The sequence below is a fragment of the Aythya fuligula genome, chromosome 13, assembly GCF_009819795.1.
Source record: "Aythya fuligula isolate bAytFul2 chromosome 13, bAytFul2.pri, whole genome shotgun sequence".
Lineage (NCBI taxonomy): Eukaryota > Metazoa > Chordata > Aves > Anseriformes > Anatidae > Aythya > Aythya fuligula.
The window spans coordinates 18,760,910-18,784,727 of record NC_045571.1 but is presented as its reverse complement, the minus strand read 5'-3'; the positions used below and the strand labels follow the sequence as shown (position 1 = coordinate 18,784,727).

The window sequence follows — 23,818 nt, the reverse complement described above, 5'->3', positions numbered from 1 at the left end:
AAGCTAGAAGGTAGATTGCGGTGTCTCTTCTTACTGTCTGTATTGCATGGTTCACTTCTGTCCTAAACAGCTATCACAGGTTGGTCCACAGCTGGCATTTCAGTTAAGGATAAAATTGTCCTTGTGCAGCTTTTACAACAGTGCTTAACGCTTTTGAGATGAGAGGCCCTATGCAAATGTAGGATCATTATTAGCATCCTACTGCTTGTTAGGTTCTTCTCTTTTCCAGATCAAGTAACCTAGGTCAAGGCAGGATTTACTATCAAAGAGTAATGGTAGCATTATATACAGTTTGGGGACTACTAGAGCTTTTTTGGGCTCTGGTGTATCCCTTATAGCAGTATTTCACCACAGAACTCTGCTTTTGCATGGTTTGAGACATTTTTGGATTGCTAAAAAGTGCCCGCAATGACAGGTAGGGTTGGTAGGGACTGAAAGAGGACTTAGTTCAAACAAAATATGAGGCAGATAAAGGTTCTGAGCTTGACGGGTAATAAGTATTTCAAGAGCAACAATTCTAAATAATGACAGGGAGAAATGGTGAAATGCAAGGAAATGGCAGGTATTACCGTTAGCCTCTGTAGCATGAGAAAGTTATAACATTTCATTTTGGGTGCTTGTACTTCAGAGCCACGATCATTGCTCCATAGTGCAGGGAAACTGCTTCAGGAGGTAAGACCTGGCCAGCAACTGCTTTGCTGGGGAAAGCACAGCTTCGAGACTGACATGGATTTCTGCACACACACAGCCCATTAATCAAGGGAAAAATCTGAAGCATATTATTCATCATATATATGTTTGGGCTGTGTTTGGACTCCAAGTGATGAGAATTAAAATAACGATCTTGACTATTATTATTAAGTAATATGAAATGGTTTCTCTGAAGGAAAAAATATGATTGGGTCTGTGAAGGTTCAGACAGCTGGTACAAGCATATGGGTTGGGAATCATTAGCTAATTGTTACAAAAATAAAACAAAAATGTCTTTTTAATGATAGAATCAAGGCTTTCTGGAAGCTGCAAGTGCTTTCTTCTTGAATGAAAGCTCCTTACTATCCCTGCTATGCCTTGCAGCCCTCTGAAAGCATATGAACAATTCAACTACCGTGCTTGTCAAGTTAGAGGTTACTTATTTTGAAACATATTCAAAGTAGAAAATAACTTCCATATCTGTTGTCAAAACTAATTTTCAAAAAAACGTTTTATGCTGCCCTGATTTTTGTATGGTGAATTTTCTAAGTGTCGGTATGTTCTGGGTTTGTATTGCATGGCAGCGTGAAGTCCTGGTACAAATGTGCTTCGTGTCAATGTAGTTAATATAGTACGTGTGTTAATATGTGTAATTAATATTAGTTCGTGTGTTAATATAAGACGTGTTACAAATGCTCAGGTGAGTTATTAGAAGAAATAAATTAAGAAGTACGTGTCTTAAGGTAAGCCAGGGAAAGCACAATAGTTATATTTTGTATGGCCCAACAAGAAGCCTGGTGAACTAGGGAAAAGGAGAACAAGGAGACAGCTCTGGCACAGCTCCTGAGTGTCTCTGCTACCTGGAGAGAGTCTCTCCTGTGGCCATTCTTTCCTGTCTTGTGCTAAAGGGACGGACGACCTCTCATTACAGATGCATGCAGCATGAGCATAAGGAACCTTGATTCAGTAATATCTGCTGATTCTTCACCTAGTGATACTGTGCTGAGCTACCTCTAAGTCATGACGGAGAACCTTTTTCTTGCTAAAGCCCAAAGAACCCTTCCAGACATCTCTGATAGGTCACACACTAATCCATGCCTCAGCATTGAACAGGAATCATACAGAGAAACAAAATCACATAGTCTGGTCATCATAAGCCAAGTACTTCGTGGACCACAGCCTCTGGGAAAATATATTATTTCTCTGTTCCTTTTTTAATGCCTTTTGATTTCATCTTTGATTCCGTTAAGCTAAAACATCTTCACAATTTATTCAACAAATATGACTTGCTGCTATCTTCTATATTCTAGTAATTTAAGAAAAAAAGCCTTGGGCTGCATAGCATTATTAACATTGAGAATGCCTGCTGTTTCTCAGGTATCTGTCAGCTCAGCATAAGGAAAAAGCTAATTATGTTAAGCAGGTCAGTCAGGAAGAAATCTGAAATTCTACATAGCAGTTACAAATCAGTGTCCACTGACTTCACCTGAAATTTGCCACTGAAGAGATACACGGCCAAAACAAGAATACAGTGGTTAAAAAAAAAGTTCTATTTAACAATGTAATCTCATCAGACTTGAAATTAAAGCATTGCATGCAAATCAAGGAGTTGATTTGCATAGGATGAGAAGGATGGTGAGGGAAAAAAGATGTGAATAAGAGAAAATAAATGGAAAGTACATGGGTAGGTAACCTCTTTCTTGGTACAAGGGTTTTCTCCTTAAAAGGTGGACAAGAATTAAAGAAAAATTTCCAGACACCGGACAAGAAATCTTAAGTAATTATACTATGATATATTCTGTATTTTTATGAAATATTTATTAATTTTAAAAGGCTTAAGTTACACTTCGGGTTGTCAAATCCCTTGGAATTCAAAAGCATTTAAATACTACAGTCAAATTACTTTAAAAATTTTCAGAAAATTCTATAAAAGTATTAATTTCCTGTGTCATGTGGTACCAACACAAATTTTAATGAAGTGAAATGTTAGTATCCATTTATTACCATTTTATTTCTTTTGAAAGATTCAGCAGGTTAGGTGATTTTACTTTGCAGCACTGCTTAGTTTAGAAATGACATAGGATGAATACTTGAATGCAAAACAAGTTTTCCTGTTTGAAATAAAAAACAGAAGCCTTGTTTCAATGCACTGAAATGACCTGAGAGTAACAGAAACTTTTGTTTACGTATTTGAGTAGGTTATACGAAGAGTGTTCCTAATAGGCTTATATGGTTACTATTTGCATTGCAGATTAGTCCAAAAGACAAAAGTCTGTTTACAGCAACTTCCTCCTGTATTAGTATTTGGGATCCACTTATCCCATTAGTAAATGGCTGCAAGACAGCAAGAGGTTTCCAGAAGCTCACATAGGAACCAACTGATTTCTGCATGACCATTTAGTAGTGAATTTGGTTTTGGACCATCCCTAAATGCATGCAGATAGAAATAGAGATGCAACCTTCCATTTCAGTAGTCACTGGAGGAAACAGCAAAGTTACTAGCAAAACAAAGCAGAGCCTCAGATAAAATGTGTAATAAAGAGAAAACTCTACTACAGTCTATGGCAAAGTGCAGCATCAAATTAAATCAGCAGTTAGAATAATATTTCTAGATGTTAATAAGTATATTGCAATGGACTATTTAGTAATGAGAGTACATGTTTATGAAAAAGCACTTACAGGGAAAGGATGCCTCATTGTCCTACCACTTCTATCACTGGAAATCACCAGTGTATTTTCACTGTAAATCATTGCATCAAGCTGCCAATGGATTTCTGCACTGTTTACAAAAACTGCTTACAAAAATCTTTGGTTTAGAAACAGAAGGAATCCTTTCTCGTTCTATGTAAAGGAAATTCCACTTCAGTTTTTCATGTCAGATAATGGAAACTGCTTTAATCAACAACATCAACATCACCTGTACTGGATGGTCCATTGAAATCAGCGGGACCACCTGCAGAATGTGGTACTATTGAGGATATTACTGTGTCTATGAAGAAGCACACTCAACAAATGGACAGTTTGCTGGAGGTGAGGTGCCCCAATGGCGAAGGCACTTTTTATCTTTTGAAAGAAGACTTAATGTAAAATTTGTAAACTTACTGAGCCAAGAAAATATTGGCTCCGTGAACCTATAAAGCTCTTGTGGTGATCATTTGTCTGTTCCTGTGTACCTTCAGACACCTATAGGCTTAGCTTGGCTGTAATCCCATAACTAATTCGAGCAGAAATTCTTTGACTCCGGCAAATTCACTTAATAGTGGTTTTACAGTATTAGTTTTTGTTTGTTTGTTTTTTTCAGCTGCATTAGTTCACATTTTCAATGCTTGAAGAGAAGAATCAGATCTTCAGAGCTAAACTCGCACGCTAAATGATGCATTAGACATACACTTTTTTATTTAAATATATTTTACCTGAACATTTCTATTAGGCAAAACAACCTTGTGTTTATTTTTGGGTGCAAGCAAAGTTTTCCAAAAGCAACAATATTCTAAATATGCCTTACAGCCCCAAAAAAAGATGCAGAAACAGCAAAAAAAAAAAAAAAAAAAAAAAAAAAAAAAAAAAAAAAAAGAAAAGCTAATTCAGTTAATAAAAATGATTAACTGTGCTGCATTGATCGTGGCCAGGCTCATTATACATTTAGTTTCAGGTTTTCCCTAGCAGGCAGTCCCCGTATTCAAGCTGCCTTGAAAAAGGAGGGAGAATAGAAAGTGCAGCAGGGAAGCTGATGACGCCAATGGGCTTCTTAACATTCACATCACACAGGGCTCCGGCAAACCCCTTTCAATCTCCGTGCTTTTCATTAAATCACTACCTGCTTTGTAGCCGCTTCTCTCAAGCAGCGATTCTCTTCCATTTACATAACATAAACGCTAGCAATGTGCTAAGTATCTGTGGGATTGACATGCATACGGGCTCCTTTGATGTTATCCTTAAAAAAAATTCATGGCAGGAAATTCAGAAAGGAGGAGGAGCAGGCTGAGGAAGACATCAAAAAAGACAGACAATTCTGGAACATTGTGTTTGGACAGCCAACTCTTTTGGAAAGATGTAGCTGGGTATTTGCAATATACTTTGTTACCCTGTGGAAAGCATTGGCCCAGAATGCTGATAATTTTCAAAAGGAGAAGATGCAAAGATCAAACAAACATCAAAACAAACAAAGAAAATCTCTCCTCAAGCAGTATGTACACTAAGCCAATAATGTAGGCACCACAAAGGAGAACTACAGCAAAATGAAAAATCCCCTGCAACAGAGGGCTATACGAAAGTTCTGACTGTCCTCATCTCCAGGAAAACGCTTCAGTCTTCTCTTTTCATATATCCTTTTTGCCAGGAAAGATGGATTTTTTTAGACAGAAAGTTATTCTAACAGCAGAGCACACAAACACACAGAAGAGGAGAATTATATCTTCATAACCAGTCCTAGGCGCAAAAATATTTGTTTTAGTAATTTAATAGAGTAAGAAAAAAAAAACAGTGCTTACTTTCCTGCCAATTATGCACTGCATAGGCCTTTAAGAGATAAATACAAGTATACTCAGTGTAGGACATGAACCAAGTATGTAAAGTCTGTCGTATCTATCTTGGTACTCTCTGCATTACAGATTTTAATTCGTTTATGAATCTGGAGGAGGCACTCTTTGCATTTCAGTTCAAAACAGGCCACTCAGCCTAACTCTTTTTATTGAAGAAGCATGTATAGTACTTTTTTCCTGAATTCAGTCTCCTATGGAATTCAGCTGAAGCCAAATTAGCTCTTGTAATCGCAAAGTTCATACAGGCCTTCAGAAGTACAAAAGGCTGGAGTAAATTCTGCTCAAAATCATAGTTTTTTCCATTTTCTTGGACCATGGCAAGAATCTCATCCAAGGCAAGGTTTGCATGAGAACAGACCCTAATAAACACATGTGATTGCTCTAAATATACAAAATATAAACAGGATCTACACTTTGCAAAAGAGGATTGCTATTACAAACATAAAAGTGATACCACAAAGCTATAGGGAACAACTAGAGCAGAAATCAATATATGCAGCAAGTAGGCTTTTAGGAACCAAGCTGCTAAAAGAAATGACAGAAGGGTCATGAGGGGAAGCACAGATGAACAACTGCTATACAAAATAACTCATCTGTATTGAGAATCACAAAACTGATTCAAAATATCAGAGATCAACACCCCTCAGAATTGTACGGTATCTGGGATCCCAGTGTATGATTTCTCTGATGGTTCCTCCAGGCACTGATGCAGACACCTGTGGTTGTCCCTTACAGATGACAACTACATGGAGGCTCAGTTCAGAAAAGATGACAGAATGCACTTTTCTGTATAGGTTTGATAGATACATCTTTTCCTAGATCTTACAGGCTCCCGACTGACCACATCATTTATCAATTCCAGAAAAAAAAAAGAACAGATTTAAAGGCAACCTTCTGTACAATTATAATCCAGCTGTACGATTTTCTGTGAAATGCTGGCTTGGAAAACAGTATTGTTTACTTCAGACACATCTGTTGCACCGTTGTGGTCAGTCGCTCTTACTGTGTATCTACATTGTCTTCACTGTGGTGCTAGTTCAAAGCCAGGCTCATTTAGGAACATTTACAATTCAAAAGAGGACTCTAGTAGCACAGAGGAACTGTGTTACCAGAACTCACTGCGTTACTAACGTGACTGTCAGCAACTTTCCAGTGCCAAACCTAGTACCAAACTGGGAGCATCTGGTTATCACAGTTTTTTCAGCAACTATGGAGTAAGCACAGTTCTTATTTAGTAATACACTTACAACTAAATTTGAATGGTGAGATCCTCAAATAAATCTAGGATCATTTAAGAGAACACTTTGCAGAAGGTTTTACAGCTGCAGTCATAATGTAAACTGGATATTTAGTTGCTTCCCTTTTTGATATTTGGTCAAGAATGGCACGAGAATTTGTGGAACCGAGGACTTTCATATATTGTGCAGAGGAATCTATGCTAAATTGACCCATAACTAACAAAAATCAAACTTTTTTCTCCCTAACAGTTAACTTTTAGCATTTTACAGACTCAATATTTCTTGTTTAATTTAACAAGTACAATTTGAACAATTTTCAGAATACAGACTCAATCTTTTGGATCAAAAATTACCTTTTCCATGAAGAGGACTTCAGTCTGAAGAAATACCTGTGATACAATGCTCCCTGGTGGCATTTGGCTCATCTGCCTGGAAAATTAAAATTGATTTTGCTTACAATTTAAATTACCACAGTCATCACATTACCAGTTTGGCAGTTATGATAACTTTTACTGAATTCATTTTAATCTCAAAAAGAGTATTTTTTCTTTATTTCCTAACCAGGTTCCTTAGAAAGACTTTTGAATCAGGCTGCTGGCAAAAATGAAGTAATGCTTCAGCCATCAGTATTTATTTTTTAGTTAAATTTATCCTTTAGGGAAAAAAAATGAAGGTACAGCTCACTGCTTAAACACTGTAGGTCTAAATGTTAAGTATGAAAGCTGAAAGACCTCCTTTTCAGTTTTACTCACTTTAAATTTCAAACTTGTTTAGATGGTTCTTGACCAGTTAATTTGTCTTGACAGATCCAAGGGTCACGTTTAGTTTATCCCCATAGGTGCCTTGTTCTTTAGGAGAAAAAAAAGCATTTTTCTCATCCACTTCCCTTATTTGTGTAAATAACTTCAAAATCATAGAAATAGCAAGAAATAGTCTTAAATAAAATAAAATGCTTGTACCTCCCTAAGTGTTGCCTCAAAGATCCCCTGATGGTCAAAAAGACCATTGAGTATATACATAATTATGTTTGACCACAAAAAGTGAGACTAAGTTAAGGGCACGGTGAAAGTCTGAGTCAATGATATTTCTATCCACTCTGATAAATGGATTTATGGAAATCACTAAAAGAAATTAGTCCTAAAAAGTCATATTCAATTTAAAAATAATAGAATAATTAATAATCCTCTAACATTACATTCATTTTCTGAATTCTTTTTTTCTTTACAACGAGCTATTTATTCCTACAGTGTTCAGATATTTTTTTTTGGTCTTTAAACTAGGCCGATGCAATTACAGACATGCTAGCACAATATGAATTGACCCAAAAGCAAATACGTTTGTATTTGTCCACCGTGGTCTTCAGCATGCAAGAATAATAATTATTTTCAGTTTTTAATTCTCTCTTTCCAGTACAATTCTTCCACTTCAGAGGTGGGATGCTACTGTCTTTTCCTTTTTTTATTACATGTTTAATAAATTCCTTTCTCCAGAGCTTCCTTTTCCCCAAATAATCTGAAACCAAATGAAATCAAAGCAAGCAAAATATGATAACAGTGTTTATGTCTCTATCTTATTTGCCTAGCTTTATTTTCTACCTTGTATTATACGTTCTTATGTGCTTAAACTGTATTCCAGAAGTCTAGGAAAAAGAAACTCCATTTCAAGGGTCTGATAACTTTTCTGCACCGGGCTGAGGTAGGTTGCTGAATGGTATTTGCCTATCAGCCATTAAACTTCCATAAATCTATCTATAGTATCTACCTAGTTTGTTGCAATTGTTAGCATTGCACAAAATGTAATTATAAAGGCCTGCTTATTTCATTGGTATTTACTTTTTTTCTCAGAAACAGATTTTGATTTGCTCCTTTCAGGTATTTGAATGGGATATATCTTTATGCAAATAGCACTATTTTAAATATACAACCAAAATTACCTGGCTCTAATAAACTATATCTTAATGATTATGTTTGCAAAATAGGTCCCAAACTAACACTGAACTACACTCAGGAAATACAAGCGATCTGCTGTTGAGATATAAATACAATATCCTGAGTGTATAGAAACATTTCTGCTGTAAGAGCAGAGGAGATCCTGATGGTTACAAACCAGTGCTCCCTGTAGCCTCCAGAAAGCTGCTCTGAAAAGATTCAGCCTTCCTTTTACTCTCCAATAAACTGAGAAATCTGTGAGGGGACAGTTCAATAAAACTCTTCTTTTCACTGCCATCTCAAGCTTGTTTTACCAAAGCAACAGCTGTCATCACTGATGATCTTAATGGTATAATTAGCTTACCTGGTGCATATATAAATGAGACTTCAGGAAACCAACCCTGGTTTCAGGTAAGTGCTGTATGTATCAATGAAAACTATACCACCTTGTACTACTTTCTTTTTAGATTTTTTACAACCTCTGTTTAACAGAAGATGTATTTTGTTCTCAGATAAAGTACATGTTCTGATGCAACCTGCTGCACTTGAAATTACAGATCAATTTCTGTACTTGAAAATGGAAGGAACGGAGATTTCAGCAAAACGGGGACACGAACAAGCAATATAAAGCTGTAGTGCATTATGTTTGCTTCTTTTGTGCCATTTGTACTTATTTATGCCATATAAAAATAACAGACGGTGGGCATGAGACCTGTGGAAGAGCACGGAAATTGCTGCAGCAGGCTTCTCCCTACCAATTGTCCCCAGTGCCTGGCTGTGATGGGATGCTGGGACCACAGCCCCAGGGTCTGCTGGAACACTGGCACCACCAGGATGCCTGAGGCTTCTGTGAGATTACTTCTAGACCCAGAAAAATGTATATGTGAATTCAGCAGAAATCACCTGTTTATTTCACCCTATATGCTTCTCCATTATCACATTCATTTTTAATAATTATGTAATAAAATCATTGAAGTATGCATGAGTGTTGAGTAACTGGGACTAAACTTTTCTGTCATGCCTGAAGGTGGAAGGGCCTGGAAATTTTGTAAAACACATTTCACAGAAGACACACGGATATGTGTTATAAAACACACATGGACATTCAGTTAATTGCCTAGATCTCCAAGACAAACAAAAGCTCTTAGGTAAAACTTGGTCCTTATTTTCATATGGACATCAGGTGCATAACATACTGGACATTTTTGATGGATGCAAAAGCTTATTCTCATTAAATAATTTACAATCTTTATATATAAAGATAGTATTGCACACTAAATAATGCTAATGTATTACATTTACAGCAACAAGATCATGCCAGGAAAAGACACTTTGACTAAATGAAACTCATATGAAACCATATGGCCTGAGCACAATTTTCCTTAAGATTTCTGTTCCTGTGTAATCTATTAATGTGCACAACCTCTGCATATTTTGTTGTGCTAAGGTATACTGTATTGGATATGGAAAATACAATAGAAAGTATAGCTAAAACATAACATGGTTTAGAAATTGGATCGCTCAGTAAGCAATTCCTGCCTCTACAGTTAATTTCATTTTCCCTATTTGGAGAGAAGGGACTAATGAAGCAATTCCACAGCCAAACACACAGCAATATTTCTGTATTTTGTCCAGTTTGGGATGGGGAAAACCAAGGCCACAGCTTTACCAGCCAGATCGCAGGCAGGGGGAGACAGAGGTGAAATTCAGGGCTCCCTCACCTCAGAGCTGTCCCTGAGGGTGTGACATGGATGTCCCCAGCCACCAAGGCATCACAGACACCCAGCAAAGAGCATCGCAGCCAAATTTCATTACCTCAAAGGGCACGTTGGGAGCCCAGCAGCGCTTCCCTCCATGAGGCAGACGAAGGCAGGACTTCCCCTCAGACCTTCCCCTGAGGTACCCCACCACAGGCACCCCCTCAGAAGATGGCTGCTCAACATTAGGGTCAAACTGGCTGCCAAAGGTAGGCCCAAGGGGATGCAGGTGGGGAGGTGGCAGGGCAGGATGGAGAAGTGTGGCTGGGCTTTGGGGGGACTGGTTTTGGGTGGGGAAGGTGAAGGGTGCTGCAGTGGTGGAGTAGAAATGGAGGGCTGATGCTGTGGAAGGCTGGCATGTTTTTGGTGATGACGTGGGCCTACTGGGCAATAAATCTAGGATAAATGGTAGTGGGATGGTAAAGGAAAACAGGAATGTGAGCAAGAATGAGCCTGGAGAGCTTTGGCGTGAGTGGATAGGGGACTCCCGTGCTTCTCCAGAGCTTACCTGTGGCTTTCCCCCCTGTGGTTTGAGGTGTAGGGGAAGAAATTCAGGCTTGTGTCTGAGGAAGAGGATGATAGGTATATACTTTAACAGAAAGAATGGCCATAAAGTGTAAGGGCACAAACTGTGTGCAAAATGAAGGGGGAGAGCAGCGTAATGAGCAGCTGCGTGGAGAGGGTTTGGGCCTGGAGTGAGAGGATGAGCCACCGCTGTGAGCAATTTGTCCATACGCGCCCAGGTACCTGGACACTGTGCTAAACAGATTGGTGGCAGAGCTGCTTAGGATGAAACAATTCCAGCAAGTGGTTGTGTGCTATGAATGCTCGCTGAAGGGAGTGGGTGGGAGTAGGACAAACAGGCAACGTGGTGAGACTAAACAGGCACTTGTGCAACTATGTGTGAACTAGATACTGTTGTTGTTTTCCAAATATTGATGAGGAGCTACTAAAAACATCGCAGTCAATCACATCTTTTTGTCTGTTTTGTTTCTTATATTGAACAAAGAATAGACATTGAGTAAATACCAGTTGTTAAACAAAAATAAACCCACGCAAACTTCTAACCTTGTGTGCACCTTAATTTCCTGCTATCATCTTCTTCCAAGCAGCTTTATACTTCTAAAAGGCACAGCTCACTGAAGTACTTGTGATTTCTCCATTGGATATTATTGACTTTAAAAATACCTACACTTAGCAGTGGTCTAGTCAGTATGTGTCTGTCTGCTCATATGTAAAGCACCAATAACTCCATAATTATCTAATGTCCTAAGAGAATGCAATGCAATAAAAACCCAAATCACATTTTAAATTCAGTATTTGTTGTTAATTTGTGTGTATATAATTTTCTAGAAAATGATGAGGTATATTCAAGTTAAAATTATATTATTTTTAGCTGTTGAGGAAAGCACTAGTCCATTATTTTCCCTTCCTTTTCTAGTTTCTTACAATCTATATGCACTGCAGTTAGGCTTTTGTGATAAATAGCTCTGCAGAGAGTAAAAGCTTGCTCATTTTCTTTGATTTCATCAGCAATCACCTCACAGTTATTCAGGCTGCAGGTGCAGAAACATGGAGCTGGTTCCCCTTGAGCTGCGTGGGTGTGAAAGCGGCGGAGCTGTACTCGATGCAGTGCTGCGATACATGGCTTTCGTGACTTAGGTCAGCGCTCACTGCAGGATCTCTGCCTTCACAGCCCGCCACGTTCCTGATTCTTCTGTGCTCTCCGCAGCTTAATATGCATGTGTTTGTGTAATTAATGAGTTTTTGCTTCATTTATGTTACCAGAACTCTCAATTACTTTGGGTAATTGAAAGGTGATTGTTTTTGGTGTTCTGGCAACTTGGTGTGATTTTTGGAACAGATTTTACAGTCATGGAAAACTAATGACAGCTCTTGCAAATGTATGAACTATTGTAGGTTTGAGGAAATTGAGCTAGAACCTATATCAGAAGCAGGTCAGCAGTTGTTTCAACGTATATTTCAGTTTCATTGTTTAGCTCAGATGAATTTTAATCACATTCAGTCAATGTATGTTATCAGTTTTGCTTCACAAATAGGTTCTTGCTTCCAAGACAGTATTTTTTTTTCCTTAAAAAGAAATTAAATATACATTGAACATCAGAATTTAGGAAATAGTCATGTAGAAAAACAAATATTTTAAAAAGTGTTTTGGGTATTAATAGTCAGACATGAATCTCATTTTAACTGTAACAAGTAGTGTAAATGTTCCAGGACTGACTCATACTTTGTACGTGTGCCAAGAATGACGTGAGTAAATACATCCCAAAGCCAACTCATTTTCAGCAGACTATTGTTTACTGGCATTTGATATATTATAGCAGAATTTGTCACAACTCTTCAGATAAGGTTCAGTCAGAAGGCCAGTTATGTTTGTTATTTTTCATTTTTTTTCATTTTTTTTTCAGACTGTCTCATTCAGGTTTGTTTACAAACTGGAACACTTGACATGAAATAAATTAGTGCCACAAAATTTCAGGAGAAAATGCTTATTATAGGTATCCACTTAAAGTGTATAGGTTTTAAAATTTTCCAGTCTCAGGGGTGGTGAGGTTATGAAGCTCTGAATAAAGGTTGAATGTAAGTCCTATTCATATTTAAGATCCAGAATATAATTGAGGAGCACTTGTACTACTGTTCTTACATGCATTTGGTTTCCAGGAGCTAATTCTGGGGTGGGATTTAAAACAAGGTCTGGGTAAGATGTCAGGCTACTGCATCACAGAGACTTTTGGAGGAAAATGAAGTTGTCTATTTTACGTTCTGGTCATCACATGGAATTAAAATCAAAGCAACACACCTGAATTTTTAAGTGTTAGTTAAAATGTTTTTAATGTTAGTTAAACACAGTTTCTAAAAGACTTCAGTTACAGCTTCAACATTCCTAGCATATTATAAATAACAAAATTCTCCAGTAATTTTTTTTGAATTTTACAGTATCACTAACAAGCATTTGATAACAAAGTAAAATCAAGTCCCTTTTAATTCAGGATTGTAATTTTTTTTTGCATGTTTAATTTGAAATTAGGCAGTGTTTTTATTTTAAGCAATCAGTAATTGAAACAAAAAAAAAAAAAAAAAAAAAAAAAAAAAAAAAGGCAGCAGAATTCCAATGTGAAAATGGAATGTTTGAGTATTATATAAAATTATTTTAAATTTCTGTTATTTTTTTCATAAGAGAATGAGACGGTAAATCCTACTGAGCCCTGCAAACCATGATGTCAGTTTCTGACTCCCACAGTTACTACAGCAGGTTTTCAGATCTCCGGGCACCAGACAAGGAGCTCTTCTTTGAATCTCAGTCGAGAGAGCTTTACAACAGAGATGTGCCTTGAAGCTGGAACATTTATTCATGGATCAATGGGTGGCATTGCTTGAGAGAAGCTAGCAGCCTTGCAGTCTTATTCCTGTCAGTATGTTTTGATGTTAGACTGGAGGAGATTTGTCTAACACTTGAAAGGAGTCTTGGGATGGGGAAAAAAAAAAATAGAGAAAGGAGATCAAACAAAGGCCTGATTATATATTGTTTAAATAGGAGCTTCCAGGGCATAAATAAGTCAATTTTTAAATATTAATCTTATACTGGTTATCTCTCTTTGTAAGTAAAAAGATGATACTTCTGTAAGTAAACAGACACACGAGGGTCAAACTGAGTTAAGGTGGAGAGGCCTGCTAGGCCAGCTGTTAATCTGATCTGCAGGTGGGTTACAAAAGGGGCTGGTTTACCAAATGCCTTGGGCTTCAAAGAGACATCGGCCCCGTTTACAGGGCCTGTTAGATCGGTTAGTTCCTGGTTAGACCGCTAAGTGTTCCTTTTTGGAGGGACAATGTTATCAGGATGTCATTTTTTGTTGTTGTTGTTATTTTGCTATGAAGAGAGGAATATGGAAATCAAGTGTGAGCACTTTTATAGGAAAATAACCCACTTCAAGGGCTTGTACCATCAGAAATGGTTCCAGCATAAAATCATGCTCTTAGCTGAAATTGGTACATTAAAGCAAAAACTGTGCCTTTATCAGAGCCCGTGTCAGCAGTCTTGCCAAGATTTATTTGGGGATTTTTTTATTTTTATTTTTTTTTAATTGGAGAGAGTGTGTAATATTTAGCTGGTCAGATTTTGTTTGTAAATATTCACTGATATTTGGTCTAAATGAGTGTTAAATGGGATTAAATATTGCCCAGAATGTACTTCCAAATTTTGCTGTGGTAAAAATCTTCCAAATGTAACATAAGGCAGTACTCGTACTGAATCCTTAACCATGCTGCTCAAACTGCTCTTACAAAATCATTCTAAAAGGGAGTACAAACTCTACAACTAAGCCAGGCAAATTTAACATTTTTAAAATGCTATAAAGAGTGTTGTTAACTGTATCTACTTCTGGTCAGTTTAGTTTTGAATGCACATTTTTTTCTGAGAGCAGTGTTGGCATCTTCTTTTAGTTATTTAATTTTTTTAATTGATTTTTTTTTTAGCATTCAGAAAGGAGTCGGTGTATTGCAAATGAGTGAAAAGTCTGTACTGAAAACCGTAGCATAGTGAACACAAATCCAGAATAACTTCAGATAAACAGGCAGCCAGCAGAGTTAACTGACCCACAACAGCTAAGTTGGTTCTGTTCTTCTACTTGGTGTTTTGTTTTTAAGCTCTCATTGTATTTCTAGGCTACATTGAAGACATCAGTGCAACAGTTTCCACAAATGCATTAACTGTGGATGTACAGAGGTAGGGAATGAAGACTGAAGCCTTGATTTCTTTAGTCCTAAGTACAGTTCTCTACCACCTAGCGTAAAGGAAAGCTTCCTTACCCTACAGTGGTAGAACTTTTATATCTTCCCTATGGATCGATCCCTTGGGAGCAGTTTCAGTTCTTATGCTCAGAAAGACATTGCATCCCTCCTTGGCCACTCTTCATCTCAGCTCTGAGGAATGACAACCAGCACAGGGAGACCTGGGAGTAATGTTGTTCCAGTCTTGCCTCTGTAAAAAATGCCTGTATACGGTCTCTCATGTGGAATGAAAACCTGGTTCAAACAGCATGTTGGTACCACGCTTCTCTTTCTTATTTGCTTGGCATGTTGTGCTTACATTTTTGTAGTTGTATCTAACAGTACAAAAAGCAACTTATTCAGAGGTTCAGTGAATGCTAAGAGACTCAAATTCAGGTTTGGAAGCCTGAAATTTATTATTATTATTATTATTATTATTATTAAGAACCAAATGCATACAGTGATTAGCATTCAGTTATTAACACTTCCGTAAAACTTCCTATTTTTATAGAGTAAGCAGTTACATCCAATTTATTCCTTCACAATAAATAAGGATCACCACCTTGGCTCAGAAATCAAATACATAGAGCTGAGCAAAACTCCTTCCCAAATAGCAAACAAAACTGTATTCCTGCTGACTGATTTTCGTGTTGTTTAGGGAGGGTGGGAAGGAGGGGGGAAAGTCTGCAATGCTTGAGAGTGAAGGGTGATTTACCTGCCTGTAAATACAGGCTTCATGCTGCTTGATCCATAGAGCACCAGGCCCAGATGACAGACCAGTTTTAAAACATGAACTGATAGAAACTTCATCAAGTAGGACTCCGAATGACAGCTGCTGACCTATATATTTTCTAAAAGATCTCTAAAACTTGCTCCCAGTTAGTAGACGGTGGTAATGCCTTAATGGCTTTGTGATTCTAGGAGTTATTCATGCTCCAGTTTTTTCCTCTGTGTTCATGCCAGCAGTGTGGCACTAGTATTCTCTGAAGGGGGGTTTGAACAACAAAATGTGTATAAATGTAGGTTTGAAGCAGAGCTCTACTGCAAGACCTTAAACAGGAGGAACTATGTAGTCTTTATAGAATTTTTTGGTTTCTCAATAGCTATAAACAAAGTCATCCTGAAATTTAAATTCATTTTTCATGGGTTATGGTATTTTCTCTATAAATATATTAAACTAACAAGGGAAAGGGTTGAGCTTTGAGTAGTTACGCAATTGTTCTATTTGGTATATTTATAGAGATAATTACAGAGACATTCTACATTAAATGCAACTTTTCTCTAATCTTTTTTTTTTTTTTTAGCTTCTTATTTGACAATATTTTCAAGCTATGTTAAATTCTGTGATCTGGTTGAGGAAAAACTAGATTTTAAAGTATATTGTAAGACACTTCAAATACTTGTTGACTTGAATCTGAAAGGCTAGAAAGGGGAGTGAGTGGTGCTCATTTGAATGCATTTTCTGAATGTGGATTTATCCAGAACATAAAACATGAATACAATTTTATTATTATTTTTATTGAAATGTCCAGAATATGAAATAGAATGGATCTACCACTTTATGAATTAAAGTAATTCAAGCAATTTCTGGCAAGAGCATGGAAGACTACTGAGTTTTTTTGAATAAAGCAAAGTACTTGAGTAGTTGTTGAAAGCAAACTAAACAAGTAGTACTTCCGCTTAAATGCTGAAAGTACTATGGGCATAGTAAGACTTTCTTATATTTTAGCTATGATAGCTCCACATATTTTCAACATTATATGAGTTCTTCAATAATATGTAAACAGTATAAGGGAAAATTAACTGAGCACCCATTGTATATTTTTGCCCCCAAAAGAAAAATTATTCCTGAACTACATTTATTTGCTTCATTTTTTCTATATGCCTACAGTGTACTTTTACCAACATGAACAAGTATTCATCCTGTGTATTACTCGTTTCTCCTGCCTATTGATACAGTATTTAAATATTTTTCAGAGTATAGACTGTTTGTCAGGGCTGAATGGAGGACTGTGTATTTATTACAGCTGGAAATAAAGATAGATTTCTTTTTCTGGTAATAGTTTTAATTCTAGCTATTTGTGAGTGTCTGCTCCCAATTTGGAAGTGTTGCTAGTTAAGAATGTATGGTTAAAGATCTCCTGCCTACTTTCATTTTAGAAGCAGGGCCAGAAACCTTCTTGCTCTGTAAATATGAGTCTTGAGTCTTGCAAGTAGACTCATTTACTATACCTCTTCATATTTTAAATAAAATTTCAGGATACAAGATTGATTTTGCACATTTTTATATTGGGGCTGATATAGTTGGAGAACTCTGGTCAGCTAGAATGAATGGATTTAAGAACAAATGGCTTTTTACAAGGCAAATGGGAAGTTATGAGTGAAAATAACAAAATAGTGTAGGGAACCCGGCCATCTTTTAAAAAGCAGAGAAACACAGGGGTCCTGTGTAATTGATTTTTCATGACTGCATTAAATACCATTTTGGTGCTGACTTACTGCCTGATTGCATGGCCAGCAGACATCTGCAGACAATTTGGGCAAATTCTACTGACATTTATGTCCTATATCTGAGGAATTCTGCTGGACATTAGTTTTAATGCACGCGCTGTAAAGCATTATACTTTGGAGAATTATATGATTGTGTTTATGCAACATTTCCCTCCAAAATGGGGAGCACTATGTATAATTTACCAAGTGCCCCATTAGGTATTATATTACTCTTTTCTGTGCTCGTTCAGACATGGAACTGAGCCTTGATTTGTTTTGAACACTGCAAACTCTCTTTCATGTTCCTGCTGAGCTAGTGACTATTTTTGTTTTTTTAAGAAAAAGCTGACATGAAGTTACCTTTGAGGATGTGGCTATGAGCATTGCAGATGACGAATGCAGAGAGCTGGTTTTAGATCTCCTTGTTAACAGGAAAATGTATTCAGGAAGTGTCAATAATGAGCTTGCTAATAATGTAACGGGAAGCTGATGCGCAGGTTGATGTACCCACTTCTATTAAAAGTTTCAATATAATTTTTGAAATCCTGTTTAATTATGAAAGATGAAATGCTAATGATAACATCTTCCTATCAGATACGCTGGAGAAATCTTAGATGGAAGAGAAATTAAGGCTTGACCTTGCTCAGGTGCAGACTTTTGTCTCCATTATGTGGTTCTGCCTGATCTCTCTTTTTTTTTTTTTTTTTTTTTTGAGAGAGAGGAAAAATTCAGACAACTCCGCTCCGAAGGTGTGAGAAGTATGGTCATTGGTGACCACTGGAGCTGCCCAGCTGTTATCTGCTCAACTACAAGGATACTTAGTTGGAATTAGACCAGAGTATGCAGGGACTTGGAGTATCAAGTGCTGAATGCTTATGTTATAGCAATTTTTATTTTTAAGTTGGTTTAAGCACAAAGCTACCTTAGGTACCAAAAAAAGCTATTTTGTAAAGCAGTTCAAGAGTTATTTTTTTAAGGAATGCTTTATCAAAATTACCCGTTTCATTTACAGTGGAGTATTACATTGCATACATGACTATAAGGATAGCACTGTTTAGTTTTAGGGCTATGGTGAATTAATTTTATTTTCAGTGGATACTACAATGAGCTCATAAACAGGACACCTACGCTACATTTTCTCTGAATAGAAGCACATAGCTCTTGTGATGTTTAAAAGAAGAAAAGTGGTATGTCTTAGTCTTATGAGGTATTCACTAAAATTGTCCCTTTCAAAGGCTTTCAGGTATGTTTGAGAGTCCCAGCTTATGAATAGAGCAGAGAAATTCCAACAAATATTTTGGAAAAACTATGAAAATACCAGTTTAATTTTGGTTGATCAAAACATCAGAGTCAAGTATTTTTACAGCCAGGATGGATTTTGGTCATTTTAATGCAGGGAAAAATACATAATTCTCTGTAATTGTTTTGTATCTCTTCAGTGGTTTTGACTAACAACTTTTAGAAGTGCTTTTTCAATATATATAACTTCACATATTTCTGCCACAGTATATATTATTTTGGAAATAAAAAAGTTCTATAATTTTAGAGATGTGAAGGGGGTAATTGCTCTTGATAACTGTGTTTTAGGCTTCTGTATGTTACTGTATATCCACCATCTAGTAGTATCCTTAAGTAAAATCTAGCCTTAATAAATATAGAAGATCATTGTGTTGACATTCAAAAACCTCCTAAACTTCCAGTTTTCCATTTAAAAACTGTTCCCTGCTGCTTTGTACGTCAGTGACAGCAAAACATTAATTAACTTTAACTCATCGCTGCTAAGTATGGGCTGGTAAGATCTGTTCTTTTGATCATATATGATAACGCTTTGATGTTACTGAAACTTCAGTGTTTGCAGGGAAGATATGTTAAATAACAACGTATCTTTCTAAGTTCCATTGAAAACATCAGTTTCCAGACCAGAGTGACTGCTGGTTTAATTGGAAATGGAGGCTTCAGAGCACCCTGAGCTATGTGCCACTTGCATCAGAATGCCCCTTCGAGCTCAGAAACCTATAGAGCATCCAGCTCTACGCAGAGGCCTTCTGCTTCTGTGTGTTATGTTATGTTTGTCCTGTAGGAAGATGTAGAGAGGAGGTAAGAGTCACCTTACAGCCACCTGCCATGGGAGCCTGTGGTTTCATGCCCCAGTTAGTGGAAGCAAAGAAGTCGGCTGTGGCTGAAACATTAAACGCCCAGCTACTGCCCTTCTCGGTATTTCTCTGTCCTTTCAGAGTGTGTGACAGAAGTTTTGTTGTAACTTTGGTTTAAAGTTTTGGATGGAGCTCGTTTTGTGTGTGTGTGGATGAAAGGGGATTAAAGCTCTGCCTGGTGGTGCTGACAAAAGGCCATCTGAATATCTCGCTGGTCTACCACAGCCTTCTAGTTGTGTATGTTCTCTCTGGAGGGCCACAGCTTTTTAATGCATTTTGTTATTTGGGAAGTCCCTCTGCAGATCTGGAACCCAATGCTAACTTCGCTGTAGTGTGTGCAGAGCATACTTGTCCATGTGTAGCTCCTGCTGAAGCCTTGCACATCTCACTTCGGAGGTTTAAGGAAGCTGAGGGCTGGGGGTTTAAGTGTCGCTGTGACATTGGTGCAACCTGTCCCCCTGGGGTCACTTTGTAAAACCTTTTCCTACTGTGAGCCACTTGAGGAAAAAATTGAAAATCATTGCCTCAAAATAAACTGTTAATTATACGAAAAGCAAAGCAGTCCGATAGAGAGAACATAAACCTGAGGAGGAGGAATCGCTGTGTGGAATGGTAATAGCAAGCACAGGCACAGAAATTCCTTCTTATAGGCCACGTGTCTATATTTGGAGTTTCATAGCTGTGACAGGTCAGTTGGTTTCATTTCTTCCACTGTTTTGTTTTTAGGGCTCGATCTTATGCTTGTTTCACTCACTGGCAAATCTTTCTGATCTCAGTGGGGCCAAATTCAGGATATAATATAAAAAGATAAAAGATACTATATTTGATCCCAAACAAAACTGCCTGCAAATATTTACCTTTTTTTTTTTCTTTTTTTTTTTTCACAGTGCTTTCCCATTTTTTATTGCATTTTTATCTTGTTAGCAAATACATATGATTTATTTCTAGCGCCAAAGCTATGCACTTGAACTTAGATGACAGAATAAAGAAGATATAACAGTTAGGTTGTAGGAATACCAAGGTTATAACTGGAGAGAATTCAGCTTGAGAGAATGACAGTGGGACTTTTCCTGCTTTTTGTCTTTCACTTAGACAATTTTAATTGATTTTAAATGTTTTCCAGTAAAATTTGCTTTTGTATTTTCAGTTCTACAACCTAGATAATTGTAGCACTGCTTGTTTTTCCAGCCTTTTCCTGCATCTTACTCCTGACATAATGGGGACTTTCACTGACAGTATTTCAGATAATGTTACTCATGCTTCAAGTAGGCAGCTCACATAGTACATGATTTTATCACATACAAAACATCAGTCAGCCATGTTTTCACACAATATTAATAGGCATTATGTAGTTAAATGGAATAGTTAGTCCCATAATTCAAAACAAAAAGTTCAGCTGTTGAACAAAAATCGTCTCATTCAGTCACAAAGGTGTTGCCATGTTCCGTTTTCTCAAATTTACTACTTACTGTAATGCATTGATTTTACCATGTCCATAAGTGAATCTCTGCACAAGAGTAAAGATCGTTATTTTACTGCTCAGTGAACACATAAAATACATTTTCTCATATGATTAGGTGAATTAAAATTTAGGTTACATGAATTAAATTCAGATTAATTGAATTCAGAAGGTCTCCATCTCCCTGATTGCACTGGTAACAAGTGTATGTAGGGTTTGCTGTGCATGGAATCATTGAAATTCTGTGCTAAAAATGCCTCTCTGTCCTCCTTTTCTTTCTTCAGGGTTGATTTTAAGCTAGATCATGTCATTAAGCCTGCTTACAGCATGGCTCCACACACACTCTTACAAGCTCAACAGATGGGGCACGGATCCTGCAAGGAGGGCATGGACCCTTCTGCATGGTTCCCCTGATGGAGCAGGGGAGGAAGCTATGTGCAGTCTCACGTTGGAGGAGATGTACCGTGAAACGAAATGCTCTGAAAGATGATAATAGCTGTTGAAAAAGAAAGAAAGAAAACAAAACAAAACAACAACAACAACAACAACAAAAAAAAAACGCTTTGTTTTGTTTTGTTCTGCATTTGAGTTGTGGGACTATAAGCAGCTATGTGCAACTCTGCAACTCTGGCTCTCATACAGATTCCCAGCTGTTGGGGCAAATGGATAGCATAGATTAAAGCTATCAGACAGTCAAGGTAACTGACTCAAATAATAAAATACCCATCAACTTTTGTAAATCCTAAATTTCTTGTATGGATAAGTTGGTATGATCAAATAGAAATGTTTGCCGTGGAGAAGAATTTGCTCTGATCCCATACCACTGTAATGTTTGCTTCTTTTTGCCAATGATGTGAATTGCCTTGCATAGTTCTGCTTGTCAGCTTGATTTCTGCAGAATACCTGCAGCCTTAATTAGAGCAAAGTCAACACATTTTAAGAACTCTGAATTCTGTAAAATCTTGTGCTTCATCAGCAAATGAAAATTCAAGCCACAGTCTGTTTTTAAAAATCAAGCCACTGTCTTCACCTGATGGAAAATTCGCTCTGGAAGTGTTGTGGCCTTGCATCAGTCTAAGCAATGACTGGATTTACAGTGATCCCTTCTTGATTAAAAAAGAAAAAGAAAATTAATGAAAACAACAACAAAAACCTGTTTTCCTCATTCTAGATTCTTGAAACAATTGTTTTTCACTTCAGTGACAGGGAAATGTATTTTAAATGGGAGAAACAATATTCCTAAAATCATAGAATAATCCAGATAGTATTGGAAAGCAATGATGAGAGTAGTATTTTTGTAATACTAGGAGAATCTTACACACGCATACACACACCAGAGTTTAACATTATGATGTTCTATAAAAATTCATTATTGTTATTTTTCCTTTTTCTACTCTTTCTTTTTTTTTTTTTTTCTCCAAAAGCAAATGACAGATGGAGTATATCGAGTTGAAGCTGGATTGTCCTGATTCTTTAGCTAATCTTATAAAACATGCTACCCTGGAATCACATGTACATGGACACAAAAACCCCATAGTTTGTGTGTGAACAGCATAAACACAGAGTCCAAATACTTGTTCTGGCATTTGAAAATAACCTGAGCTGGTAGTGATGGATACGGTGGAGTTCTCCAGTCCCTCCCATGCTCCGCTTTTCAAGCCAGGGAGCTGCCTTTTGACATTCAGGGCTCCCGTGGGATTTACCTGACTACCTGACCATGATGTGTGCTTTGCACAGCTCAGAGCCTACTACCCACGGCGAGATTTCGTTTATGTGGAATGGCGTTGCTGGAAGTGCAGATCGGAATCAACAAAAAGATTGCATAGTAAGTCAGGGAAGAAAAAGTAAATGGTCTTGATTGAGTTAGGTAGCATTCAGAAAAATAAAAGCAGAACCCCCCAGAACCTCTACAGTGCTAGTGAGAGTACAGCAACTGCTCTTTGGCTCTAATATGCCTGGTAAAATCTCCTTTTTTTTTTTTTTCTTTTTTTTTTCCCCCACTCAATATCTTCTAAGGATTTTTTCCTGAGGCTTTCAATAGCTGTCGTCTTCTTCTTGCAGGTCTGCCGTGAGTAAAACTGATAACTACACATATTATTTAAAAATAGTAATGGTGGTAATGAAATTATAATTATGTGATCAATAAATTATGAAAAGAAGAGCTGATGAAATAAGAGCTAGAGTAAAAGTATTCCGAGATGACTGGCAAGGCTCGTGTGCTACATAAAATCTCGTACTCATTTCCAAAGCACTGTGTGTAGTACCTTACTGTACCAAAGCAGAATTTTTCAGAAAGGTACATTTAAAAATATTGACAAACAGAATATCCATCATTTTTTTAGGGCACCTGCTCTTATCTTTAATGAGGGGGTTTCTGCATTCTGCTGGGGTTTTTGTTGGTTTGTTTTTTAATGAACTTAATTTCCATCTTTTTGTCTGGCTTTAAATTTCAACCAATTTTTCTCTGCAAAATGAAAGTCCTTCAGTTGCTGATATTTCCTTTCTTTGGACACGTACCCATAAATTGCAGGTGTATCACCTCAGTCTTGTTTTTGACAAGTTAAATAAAGTGAGGAGATTATCTCATGATGTTCCTCTAACTTCTGGACCATTGTTGCCTGTTTTCTGCATCCTTTTGGACTTTTAAAAATGTCCTATTGTTATAAGCATCAAATTTGGAGGCAGTACCACTTTACTAGTTGTACCTTATCTAAGGTTCACGTTATATCTTTCCCCATAGGATTGTATCCTGGGGCTCCTATTAAGTTACTGGA

General features: G+C 37.2%; 1 protein-coding gene across 2 annotated transcripts in view; it reads left to right on the top strand.

Moving 5' to 3' along the window:
* LOC116494402 (connector enhancer of kinase suppressor of ras 2-like) overlaps nucleotides 1–23,818 on the top strand; it is a 171,241-nt gene that overhangs the window by 12,461 nt on the left and 134,962 nt on the right. The window lies entirely within an intron of this gene.